This window comes from Nanorana parkeri, unplaced genomic scaffold, assembly GCF_000935625.1.
Source record: "Nanorana parkeri isolate BGI_ZX_2015 unplaced genomic scaffold, ASM93562v1 scaffold1570, whole genome shotgun sequence".
Taxonomy (NCBI): domain Eukaryota; kingdom Metazoa; phylum Chordata; class Amphibia; order Anura; family Dicroglossidae; genus Nanorana; species Nanorana parkeri.
Genome location: NW_017307838.1, coordinates 172,182 through 183,691, shown reverse-complemented (window position 1 = coordinate 183,691; position 11,510 = coordinate 172,182).

The following is an 11,510-nucleotide window of genomic DNA, read 5'->3' as shown; positions in this document are numbered from 1 at the left end:
GGTGCCATAATGGTTCTAGTTACAGGAACGGTGCCATAGTGGTTCTTATGTTACAGGAGGGGTGCCATAGTGGTTCTATGTTACAGGAACGGTGCCATAGTGATGTTATGTTACAGGAACGGTGCCATAGTGGTTGTATGTTACAGGAGGGGTGCCATAGTGATTCTATGTTACAGGAGTAGTGCCATAGTGGTTCTATGTTACAGGAGGGGTGCCATAGTGGTTCTATGTTACAAGAGTGGTGTCATAGTGGTTCTATGTTACAGGAGGGGTGCCATAGTGGTTCTATGTTACAAGAGTGGTGCCATAGTGGTTCTATGTTACAGGAACGGTGCCATAGTGATGTTATGTTACAGGAACGGTGCCATAGTGGTTCTATGTTACAGGAACTGTGCCATAGTGGTTCTATGTTACAGGAGGGGTGCCATAGTGATGCTATGTTACAGGAATGGTGCCATAGGGGTTCTATGTTACAGGAGGGGTGCCATAGTGGTTCTATGTTACAGGAGTGGTGCCATAATGGTGCTATGTTACAGGAACGGTGCCATAGTGGTTCTATGTTACAGGAGTGGTGCCATAATGGTGCTATGTTACAGGAACGGTGCCATAGTGGTTCTATGTTACAGGAGTGGTGCCATAATGGTGCTATGTTACAGGAACGGTGCCATAGTGGTTCTATGTTACAGGAGTGGTGCCATAATGGTGCTATGTTACAGGAACGGTGCCATAGTGGTTCTATGTTACAGGAGTGGTGCCATAATGGTGCTATGTTACAGGAACGGTGCCATAGTGGTTCTATGTTACAGGAGTGGTGCCATAGTGGTTCTATGTTACAGGAGGGGTGCCATAGTGGTTCTATGTTACAGGAGTGGTGCCATAGTGATTCTATGTTACAGGAACGGTGCCATAGTGGTTCTATGTTACAGGAGTGGTGCCATAGTGGTTCTATGTTACAGGAGTGGTGCCATAGTGATTCTATGTTACAGGAACGGTGCAATACCATGTCACAGACACAAAAGCATTTCTATATTCTCCAGATGATGCTACGTTACAGTTGATTGGCTATTGTGGGTCACCTTGACTAATTACTTTGCATGGGCGCCACATCACATGTGCAAATCCATCCTGTCAGAGAAGATGAACAATAACCACGAGTTAAAGTGAACCTTCTCCTAAGAACAATAGAAGAGCTTCTAACTTCCTTCTCAAGCTCCTAGTTGCCTGGCTGTTATGTTGGCCTACTGGCTGCAATATTTTGAATCCAGAAGTTTGCATCATCGTAGGGAAGTAAGAGCAAAGCATTCCTTGTCTTCATACGTGTTCTGGGTCAGATATTCAAACCCTTAAAACCAGAGGTTCTGCACAATCAGAAGTAGATGCCAACATTGGCAGCCTCCATGTTTGTATTATAAAAGGTTTCCGTGAAGCAGGGCCGGATTTCAGTGACGTGCAGTACCTCTTGTTCTGGGTGAGGCATTCACCAGCCTCGCCCCCAGCACCTCCCGCCCCGCCCCTGCTGGCCAAAGCCCCACCCCCAAGCTAGTGTAAAGGAGGAAGGGAGGAGACAGGGAGGAGGCTCCCTGTCCCTCACTGCTGAGGTGCTCCGTCCATGACAGGTTACACAGCGGGGAGGATTTCCCTGCTGTGTAACCTGTTAGATGCCGATCTGAATGGAGAAAGCTGACCGCTTTTTCCTCCATAATTCTAGGTGAGGCTCTGCTTCACCTGCCTCCCCTGACCGCACGTCCCTGCCGGATTTCCTACAAGGCCAACCAAGGCCCGGCCTCGGGGGAACTGGGAGTAGGTTGGACAGCAGGGGTGTGCAATTCCTATCTCCCCACGCCCGGGACATTGGGGCGGGGGGGTTGGAGGGGGTAGGAGGGCGCATTAAGGAACCTGGTATTGGGGCAGCAGAGAGAGTAAATCAGGCCCTGCCTTGAAGACTCTCCTTCCTGACCATTCTTATATATGTGTGGTCATTACACAACACATATACAGTGCAGTATGAAGTGTTTACACACTCTGAGCTCCATCCAGCGCCAATCAGCATTGTGCAATGATCTTATCTGCCATCGGTGTGGATGTTTGTGTGTGTTTGCTGTATCTCTTCTATTATGACGTTTGTCTTTCCGTTCTTTTGTACAGATCTGCTGAGTTATGCAGATGGATGAATAGAGATATTGTACCCATAAATATTACTCTATACAGCACACACAGCAGTGTATTCATGCGAGCGCAGATAATGCAGCCGTTGAGCGCGCTGTATTTATAGGGCACGGATGGGGGGGAGATGGAGGTCTGTCATATTGCTGTAGCATAGTGTATAATGTGTTCAGCGTGGTATAGACTCTGTGCGTGCTGACAGAGTACCTGCGACGGTGCTTTATCATCCCATCTCTCCCCTATAAAAGGTGAGACTGCTCCAACAGGTTTATGTACCGTGTCTACCAGCACAACCTTCCTCCCTGTAATTCTTCACTGTGTGCATGCAAGACATAAGACTCAGTGCAGAAAAGTAAGGACCCATTCACACCATTGTGCTGCAGTAACGGACACCTTACAATTATGGATGAGTTTGCGTCAGTTCGAGCTCTGATTCAGGAAGGAAGCTGTTAGTATCACCTCAAATCAGCTGCAGGCCAAGGTATATAAACAAAGGTCGGGATGCCGGTGACATAATTGGCCTTATATGGCCATGATTGGCCAATGACATTGACTTATTATGGTCATGTTGCCATATAACAGGGGTAGCCAAACTCCGGCCCTCCAGCTGTGGAGGAACTACAAATCCCATGAGGCATTGCAATATTCCCACAGCCACAAACATGACTCCCGGAGAGAGATGCATCATGAGATTTGTAGTTTTACCACAGCTGGAGGGCCGGAGTTTGGCTACCCCTGCCATATAAGATCATTGATGTCACCAGCATCCCGCCCCTTTGTTTACATGCAGCCCCAGTCACAGCTGATTGGGCCAGAGCTGACAGGTTCGGGTGAACTGAAGTTCAAACTCGAGTGCATCCCTAGTTACCATGCACTTTAATGCAGGTTAAGTGTCTTGGTGTACTGTGGTGGCTTTCTTTTTAAATGGCCCCCTCCACAATACAACTGCATTTCAGCAAACCACAGCGCACAGTAACACACTGCCATACACTGCATTGTAAACAATGTAACAGTTAAGATTTTAGGTCCATTGTGGTGCATTAGTCAGACCATTAAAATGAATGTGCCGCCTTAACGTAATACATGGTAATGCATGTTAGCGTATGTGCGACAAAGGCACTGCAGCCGATCGTCCTTGTGGGAATGAGATTTTTATTTATGAGTGTAATTTCCAAACTAGATCTCAGCTTTTTTTTAAAAAAATAAATTAGATCTGAACCCGTGATGGCCTATGGCATATAGACCGTGGTTCAATAAAGCATTTGCCACACATTTCTGGCAGTAGGGTTGTATTATAAAAGGCTGTATCCAGTTTGAGAAAGCCTTGCAACAGTTTTGGTGAACATTGTGATGTCTGCAACAGATTCAGGTACTTCTTATTTGCAGCACTTTAATATGTTGCAATGGCTGCAGCAAATTCATTAAAGAATACTGTTGGGGAATGAACCCAATCATGGCCCCCTTTCAAATACCACCGGTTCTGAGATAAGAAAAGTATCGGTAAACAAAATTCATTTCATTTTGGAATAAGCAGGGCCATGCCGCACTAACCCCTTCCCCATCCTGGTCACTGGTTGCTAAGATGCTGTCAGCATACCACCCTTGTTTGCTAGAATGTTGTCTGTATTGTGCATACATATTGTGACATATTGATTTTTGTGAATATCACTATTTATTTTATTTTTAAAGGACATTTATTATGACACTTTACACTTCATAGTTTGTTGTTTTATATGATTCATTTGGTTATAAGACATTTATTTATAAACAAAGGGCAAATTGTGTACATCACGGGTTTGTAGCTTTGCTGAGATTGCATTTTCTTGTAGATATTTATCACTTTATTATATCCCACATTTTGAATGCAGTGGTTTCTGGGAAAACTGCATCAAAGACAAAACTTTTTAGATTTGTATCACATTTTATATAGATCACTTACTCGAGCGCAGTATAATTTGGATTTCATTGTCTGCACTGTGTCCTTGGTTGCTAGGATGATGTCCTCACTATGTCTTTGGTTGCCAGGATGCTGTCTGCACTTTGTCACTGGTTGCCAGGCCACTGTCCGCACTGTCATTGGTTGCTAGGTTTCTGTCTAAACTGTGTCCTTGGTTGCTAGGATGCTGCCTGCACTGTGTCTATGGTCGTGTGGCAGCTGTCCACACTGTGTCCTTGGTTGCTAAGAAACTATCTGCGCTGTTTCCTTGGTTGCTAGAATGCTGTCTGCACTGTCATTGGTTGTTTGGATACTGTCCACAATCTGTCCGTGGTTGCTAGGATGCTTTCCACTGTGTGGGGTGGAGCCTTACATTATAACAACGCAAGGAACTGTTTACCTTTTTTTCTGCTTTAGCTTTATTAAAATGTCAAAGTGACATCTCCTTCATTCCTATGTACTACAGAAAACGGACGGTGACTTCAAGTGAGCTCTGATGCATTTTTCTGCAACGCCCTGCGACCCACCTGAAGGCAGCGCTGCGGTGTGAATGGGGCACATTGTAAACAATTGTTTCTATGCATCATTGCAGTGAGCGGTGTTGATGTGGGAACGGGCCCCATGGCACGTAGTGTGAACGGGCCCCTTGATTAACAGAATCGATTTTTTTTTTTAGCTTTAATAGTTACAGAATCAATTTTTTATTAATAATTAACAGGGCTAAATGGTGTTTTTTTAATTACATTTGTCGGGTTTTCATCTTTATACTTTGTATTGCTCGTCGTCTGTCCGTCCATCTGCGACAATCTTGTTCCTTGGCTCCTTCCCCCCTCCGCTGTTCTCTGCCTCATCCAGCTGTATGGGGTCCTTGTGATATCAATGTGTCTTTGTGTTCTGGGACACATCCAGCCTGGATCGGCCTCTACACATGTGTCTAATAATAGTGCCGGCGGGGGCTGGAAGTGGGCGGTGACCCTCCACGTCTGTCTCTGGAACCGATCCACATCTGTATTCATCCTGCTAAGACTTCCCAGAACTGTCTACCTGTGTGTCCGAGCCTGGACCCGACATAATGTGTACTGAGTTCTGTGTATCCAGAAACAGGGTGTCAGCCTTATGCTGCTGTGTATGCAGAAGCCCAGTGATATGCTTGTGTTTGTACTACAACTCCCATCACTGCTTGCAACCACATGCAAACTGAAGGGCGGAACAGTAGGAATTGCGGTAATACACAAACAAGGAGGGGGGATGTTAGGCATGGCCAGAGGCGGATAGACACACCCCCTATTGCGTCAGCACACACTCTATAGGCACAGCCAATGTGAGGGTGACAATGCTGTCTACATTTCAGAACAGTTGGGATAGCGGTGTCACCCATCACAGGGAGTCTGAGACTCTGCACTGGGCTGGCGGGATCAACAGCAAAGTTTTTTTTTAGGTTTGCCTGGGGCTAAGGAATACAAAAAGTAAACTATTAATGCTACAAATAATATTCATTCATTTTACACTGACGACAGTTTAACTTTAACGGGTATTTCCTGACATTACCTAAGTTTACCCCAAACCTCCCTCTCTACCTCTGGAGCGTGCCCAAGTTTTCTTTCTTTTTATCTTCAACTTGTTCCTGTAGAGAGAAACGTCTTATATGATACTATCTCCAGGCCTGAAAAATGTTTGCCGGGGCAGCCGGAGGGATCTCACATAAGCATGCCCCCAGAGTTACATCACCAAAGAGCCCTTTCAGTGTGTGGGCAGGCTATTAAAAGTCAAGGCATGGGAAAATAATAAAGGTATGCGCGTGGAGAGGGACAGAGAGGGGAGTAGTCCTGTAGTCCAGGATTTAGAGCTGACAACGCTGCTTGTGATTTCAGTCTGGTGTTGTCGACCCTAATAGTAAATTTGGAGCACACTGTATTTTTTTTTTTAACAGATCATTTTTCTGTGCTTGCTGTGTTTTTAAAGGGGTAAAACGCGGGGAAATGTGTTCCAGAGACGTAGAAAACTTCTTTTTAACAAAAAATTTTGCTCGGACATACAAAAGATCTAAAATGTTCATTAAAAATGTATAAACTTCAACAAAAAGAGAAATTTTTATTTGCTCATTTGAAGTATTTGAAATGCTTTTGACCCGATCAAGTTTTCTTCTACCGTCAGGAGACTGAAAGATGACCACGTGATCACCACAGAGATACAGAGGAAGGAAACGTCTGCATCTGTCAGGTCAGTCCTGCTTTGTATTATGACCTCTGGAGCCATTTTCATGTGGCGGCCTGAAGGACTTACCCGCTGCGTTTATAAAGTCACACCGCCATTTTCTGACTCTGAACACCTACCCGTCTGCAGTGTTGTCTTGGTTGCCTCATATGCCCAGGACTTGGTTGCTCCAGTTGGCCTGCAAAATTTTACAGAATTTCCCGCGAACATCCGAAATATGACCTGGACATCCCCCAACTTATAGGTGCTGGTCAACTGGACCACCTAGCTGCTTGTCTCCATATTTAATCATCATCACCCATTTAAAGAGCCGCCCCTATAATGAAGCAGCCTAAAGCTGTTGACTCAGACGGCATCTCTTTGGGGCACGGCGTGGGGCGGAAGGCAGAGCGGCATGGCTACACAATGTATGCAGTGTGCCTGTTGCCCCTTTTTGGCCAGAGTGTCCCAGGTTGCTAAAAGCTGGGCGGGAAGATGTGTAAGGTCCATATCCCTTACACATCTCCCCAGCTCTTAGCAACCTGGCACACTCTTGATGGTGTCCTACCAAGCTCCTTGTACCCAGTGATGTCAGTGAGCTGGGCGGGATTGCCTGTTCGAAAAGCTGCATTTCCGCATCCAGGATACACAGCTGCCACATACATGCGCCCATAGTAATGAATGGCTGCAGGAGACTGTAGGCAGGTTTCCGCCATTACTGGCTTAAGCCCACGCATATGTACAGGCCTACAACCCTGGACGCAGATAATCTGTGTCCTGGGGGGAGGTACAACTTTACAGCCACCTACAGACACAGCCATTTATTACTATTGGTGGCTGTACATGGCAGCTATATATCCTGGGCACAGAAATACATAATACGGCCTCATGCGCCTGTGTGCATGAGGCCTCAAAGAACTCATTCACACAAGTAGCTTTGGACAGCACTGACCAACGCAAGAACAAGTAAAGATACCCTATGTCCTACAGCAGGGGTAAGCAAACTACAAATCCCATAATGCGTCAGCCTCTGGGAGTCATGCCTGTGGCTGCCAGAGTCCTGCAATGCCTAATGGGATTTGTAGGTACACCACAGCTGGAGGGCCGAAGTTTGCCTACCCCTGACCTACAGCTTAATTTCACTACAAGAATGTTGCATCAGTATGCACTGAAAAAAGTTGCACTTTATTTTCTCGCAGTGTGTTCGGACACAGTGGAGCACATTCACCAGCGCCCGCATTGTGTGTGGTGTGAATGAGGCCTAAAACACACCAAAAATATATTTACTAATTTAACTATGAATAGTACTGTAGAGTATTTTGGTGGTTCTATGCTCTTATAAGAGAGAATTGCTGTGCCAAGTTGAGCAAAACCAGCTCAGCCATAAAGTGTCCTTTGCAATTATTTTAAGTGAGCAGATGAAGAGCCCCAGAAAAAGCCTTCGCTGGAATCCTAAGCAGAGCGATGCTTCACATACCAGGAAATATGTGTATATAAAAGGGTAATGCTGATTTTACACGAGAGGGCAAGCCCTAAAAAAAATGCCATGTGTTTACATTTTCCAGGGAGCATAGTGAAGTCTCCCTACTTGCAATTAAAGTGACTCTGTCATTGGAAAAATAAAAGCAAAACTGTAAAAAAAAAAAGTATAAAGTGCAGGAACCTAGAGGACACATATCATCAGCAATGCTATGCAGATCCGGCGGATCTATTCTCCAAAGCTTCTATACTTTCTGGTAATGTTGAAGCTTGTCATTCCCCCCTACCTTAAGCACTAAGGCTGGGTTCACACCTAGGCGTATCGAATATGCGCGTCTGTCGCGCGTTTCTACCGCAATTCATGGTTAAAAAAACGCGCAACAAACGCGCATTTCCGAGGGCTACCTGGCTGTATCCCAATGGATATGCGCGGCAAATATGCCCCAAAGAAGCTCCTGTACTTCTTTGGGCATAGGGCGTTTTGCAGCGCGTTCCTACGCGCTGTAAAAACCCCAGGTGGGAACCATGCCCCTAGGCAATCATTGGTTTTCACATGTGGAATGTTTTACAGAGCGTAGGAACGCGCTGTAAAACGCCCAGGTGTGAACCGGGCCTTACTGTGATGGGGCTGCCTCGCTGGCCAATTGGAAAGTGAAATGGCCCACACATGCCATTCCAATCTCCAAGCTTCTATACTCCTGGTAATGTTGAAGCTTGTCATACTGTCATGCCTCAATGTACTATTGGCCCATTAATATGATGTGCTGCCTTGCTGGCCAATTCAGAAATGGAATAGAGTACACATACCAGAATTCCGTGCCATTCCCATTACTTCCTGGTAATGTTGAAGCTTGCCATCCCCCCCCCCTGCCTCACACGTGTTACTATTGGCTCATCACTGTGTTGGATTGCTTTGCTGCCCAATTGGAATGTGCAAGAGGCAAGATATGAAAGGCAGTCTTTGACACCATCAGGAAATGTGGAAGTGCTGGATTTAAGGACTTTGACACAATTAGTGTGGACCTGTTGGTGATAAGAACTCTTTGATACAATCAGGATATGTGGAAAGACTGGTGATAAGAATTTTTGACACAACCAGGAAGTGGTTGTGTCAAAGAAGGCGATTGGTTTATATGGGTGGCACAGACAGTTCTTCTTCAGGCACTTTCAGTTCCAAGTCATCACACTACATGACTTGTATGAATAGGCTTGTGACATGTCTTGGTTGGCCATTGTCATGTGACCTGGAATGATGCCCTGTCTCATGGTGTGGAAGGAGTCCTCCCTTTCTCTGTGTAGAGGGATTACAAGGAATCTGGCCAGACCTGTGATGTGTCAGAGGGTAAGGGGCACTGGGAGAGAAGTCTGTCTGCTCTCTGCTGTTGAAATAACCCATTTTGTGTCATTCCTCCCCAACCCCTGGCTTCCTCTTTAATCTCCAGCCAGGGGGAGGAGAATGGCGGGAGTCTGCACTCTGTCACCAGGGAAGGGGGGGCTACATTCTTAACCCTTTAACCCCCATCACATCCTTATGTATACATTTCTTCCCATATGTTCATTCCGGGGATAATGGATAGCTCCTGGAAAAGATTTAAACTCCTAGAACAACTTTTTAATCCAAGTTACACATTTTAGGAAAAAACTACATTGGCACCCTGCAACCTACCACGATAAAGCATAATTTGCAGCTAGTTGTGCGCATTCAGTTCTACAGGTGGTTACATGTGTAGTCACAGTTTTCTGCAATGTATCTCATACATCATACAAGTTTAGTCAGATTTTGTCTAATGAGCAGTAATCTGTCAAAAGAGATTTTTGTGTTTATTGGACGAGACAATTGGTAATTGCTTGCATAGTTTGGCCATAAGCGGAAGGGTAACTCCTGTCGATGGTTGATCAGATCTGTATGATGGACTGAAGATGGCCATACGTATCGATTTGTGATTTAGCTAACGAAAATATAAAGTGATAATTTAATTGATCTGTATTACGATCGGTTGTCTGGCACACATGCAGATATTTGTTTGATCAATAGGAATTCCGCCATGGCTGATCGACTTGCAAGCATCAAAAACTTACTAAATCAATAAAAAGGATGACCTGTGGTTTATTATTCTTATTCAGTTTTGGTCATTTTAGTCAAGATGATCGAAGTGATGATCAGCCAAATATTCATACCAAAATGTGTGTGAGCAATTTAAGTGCCACTGTTGTATATTTTAGAAACTTGTGTTTCACTTCTGGTTTGCATGCATTTTGCTTACATTTTGCTGGGTGTTCTTCTTGTTTGGTAGGTGTTCAAAGTTCAAAGGTTTTCTTCCTGGGCAGATTTCCTGTGATCTTACTGCCAGCAGACCCCCCCAGTCACAGTGAGCCTTGTGCACCCAATCTGTTTCTCCAAGCACAGCCAGGTACAGCGCCCGGTCTCCTCAGTCTCCAATCACAATTAGCCATAGCCCCCCCCCCCGATTTACTCAGTCTTCAATCATAGCCACCCACATTTGGCCATTGTCATGTGACCTGGAATGATGCCCTGTCTCATGGTGTGGAAGGAGTCCTCCCTTTCTCTGTGTAGAGGGATTACAAGGAATCTGGCCAGACCTGTGATGTGTCAGAGGGTAAGGGGCACTGGGAGAGAAGTCTGTCTGCTCTCTGCTGTTGAAATAACCCATTTTGTGTCATTCCTCCCCAACCCCTGGCTTCCTCTTTAATCTCCAGCCAGGGGGAGGAGAATGGCGGGAGTCTGCACTCTGTCACCAGGGAAGGGGGGGCTACATTCTTAACCCTTTAACCCCCATCACATCCTTATGTATACATTTCTTCCCATATGTTCATTCCGGGGATAATGGATAGCTCCTGGAAAAGATTTAAACTCCTAGAACAACTTTTTAATCCAAGTTACACATTTTAGGAAAAAACTACATTGGCACCCTGCAACCTACCACGATAAAGCATAATTTGCAGCTAGTTGTGCGCATTCAGTTCTACAGGTGGTTACATGTGTAGTCACAGTTTTCTGCAATGTATCTCATACATCATACAAGTTTAGTCAGATTTTGTCTAATGAGCAGTAATCTGTCAAAAGAGATTTTTGTGTTTATTGGACGAGACAATTGGTAATTGCTTGCATAGTTTGGCCATAAGCGGAAGGGTAACTCCTGTCGATGGTTGATCAGATCTGTATGATGGACTGAAGATGGCCATACGTATCGATTTGTGATTTAGCTAACGAAAATATAAAGTGATAATTTAATTGATCTGTATTACGATCGGTTGTCTGGCACACATGCAGATATTTGTTTGATCAATAGGAATTCCGCCATGGCTGATCGACTTGCAAGCATCAAAAACTTACTAAATCAATAAAAAGGATGACCTGTGGTTTATTATTCTTATTCAGTTTTGGTCATTTTAGTCAAGATGATCGAAGTGATGATCAGCCAAATATTCATACCAAAATGTGTGTGAGCAATTTAAGTGCCACTGTTGTATATTTTAGAAACTTGTGTTTCACTTCTGGTTTGCATGCATTTTGCTTACATTTTGCTGGGTGTTCTTCTTGTTTGGTAGGTGTTCAAAGTTCAAAGGTTTTCTTCCTGGGCAGATTTCCTGTGATCTTACTGCCAGCAGACCCCCCCAGTCACAGTGAGCCTTGTGCACCCAATCTGTTTCTCCAAGCACAGCCAGGGACAGCGCCCGGTCTCCTCAGTCTCCAATCACAATTAGCCATAATCGCCCG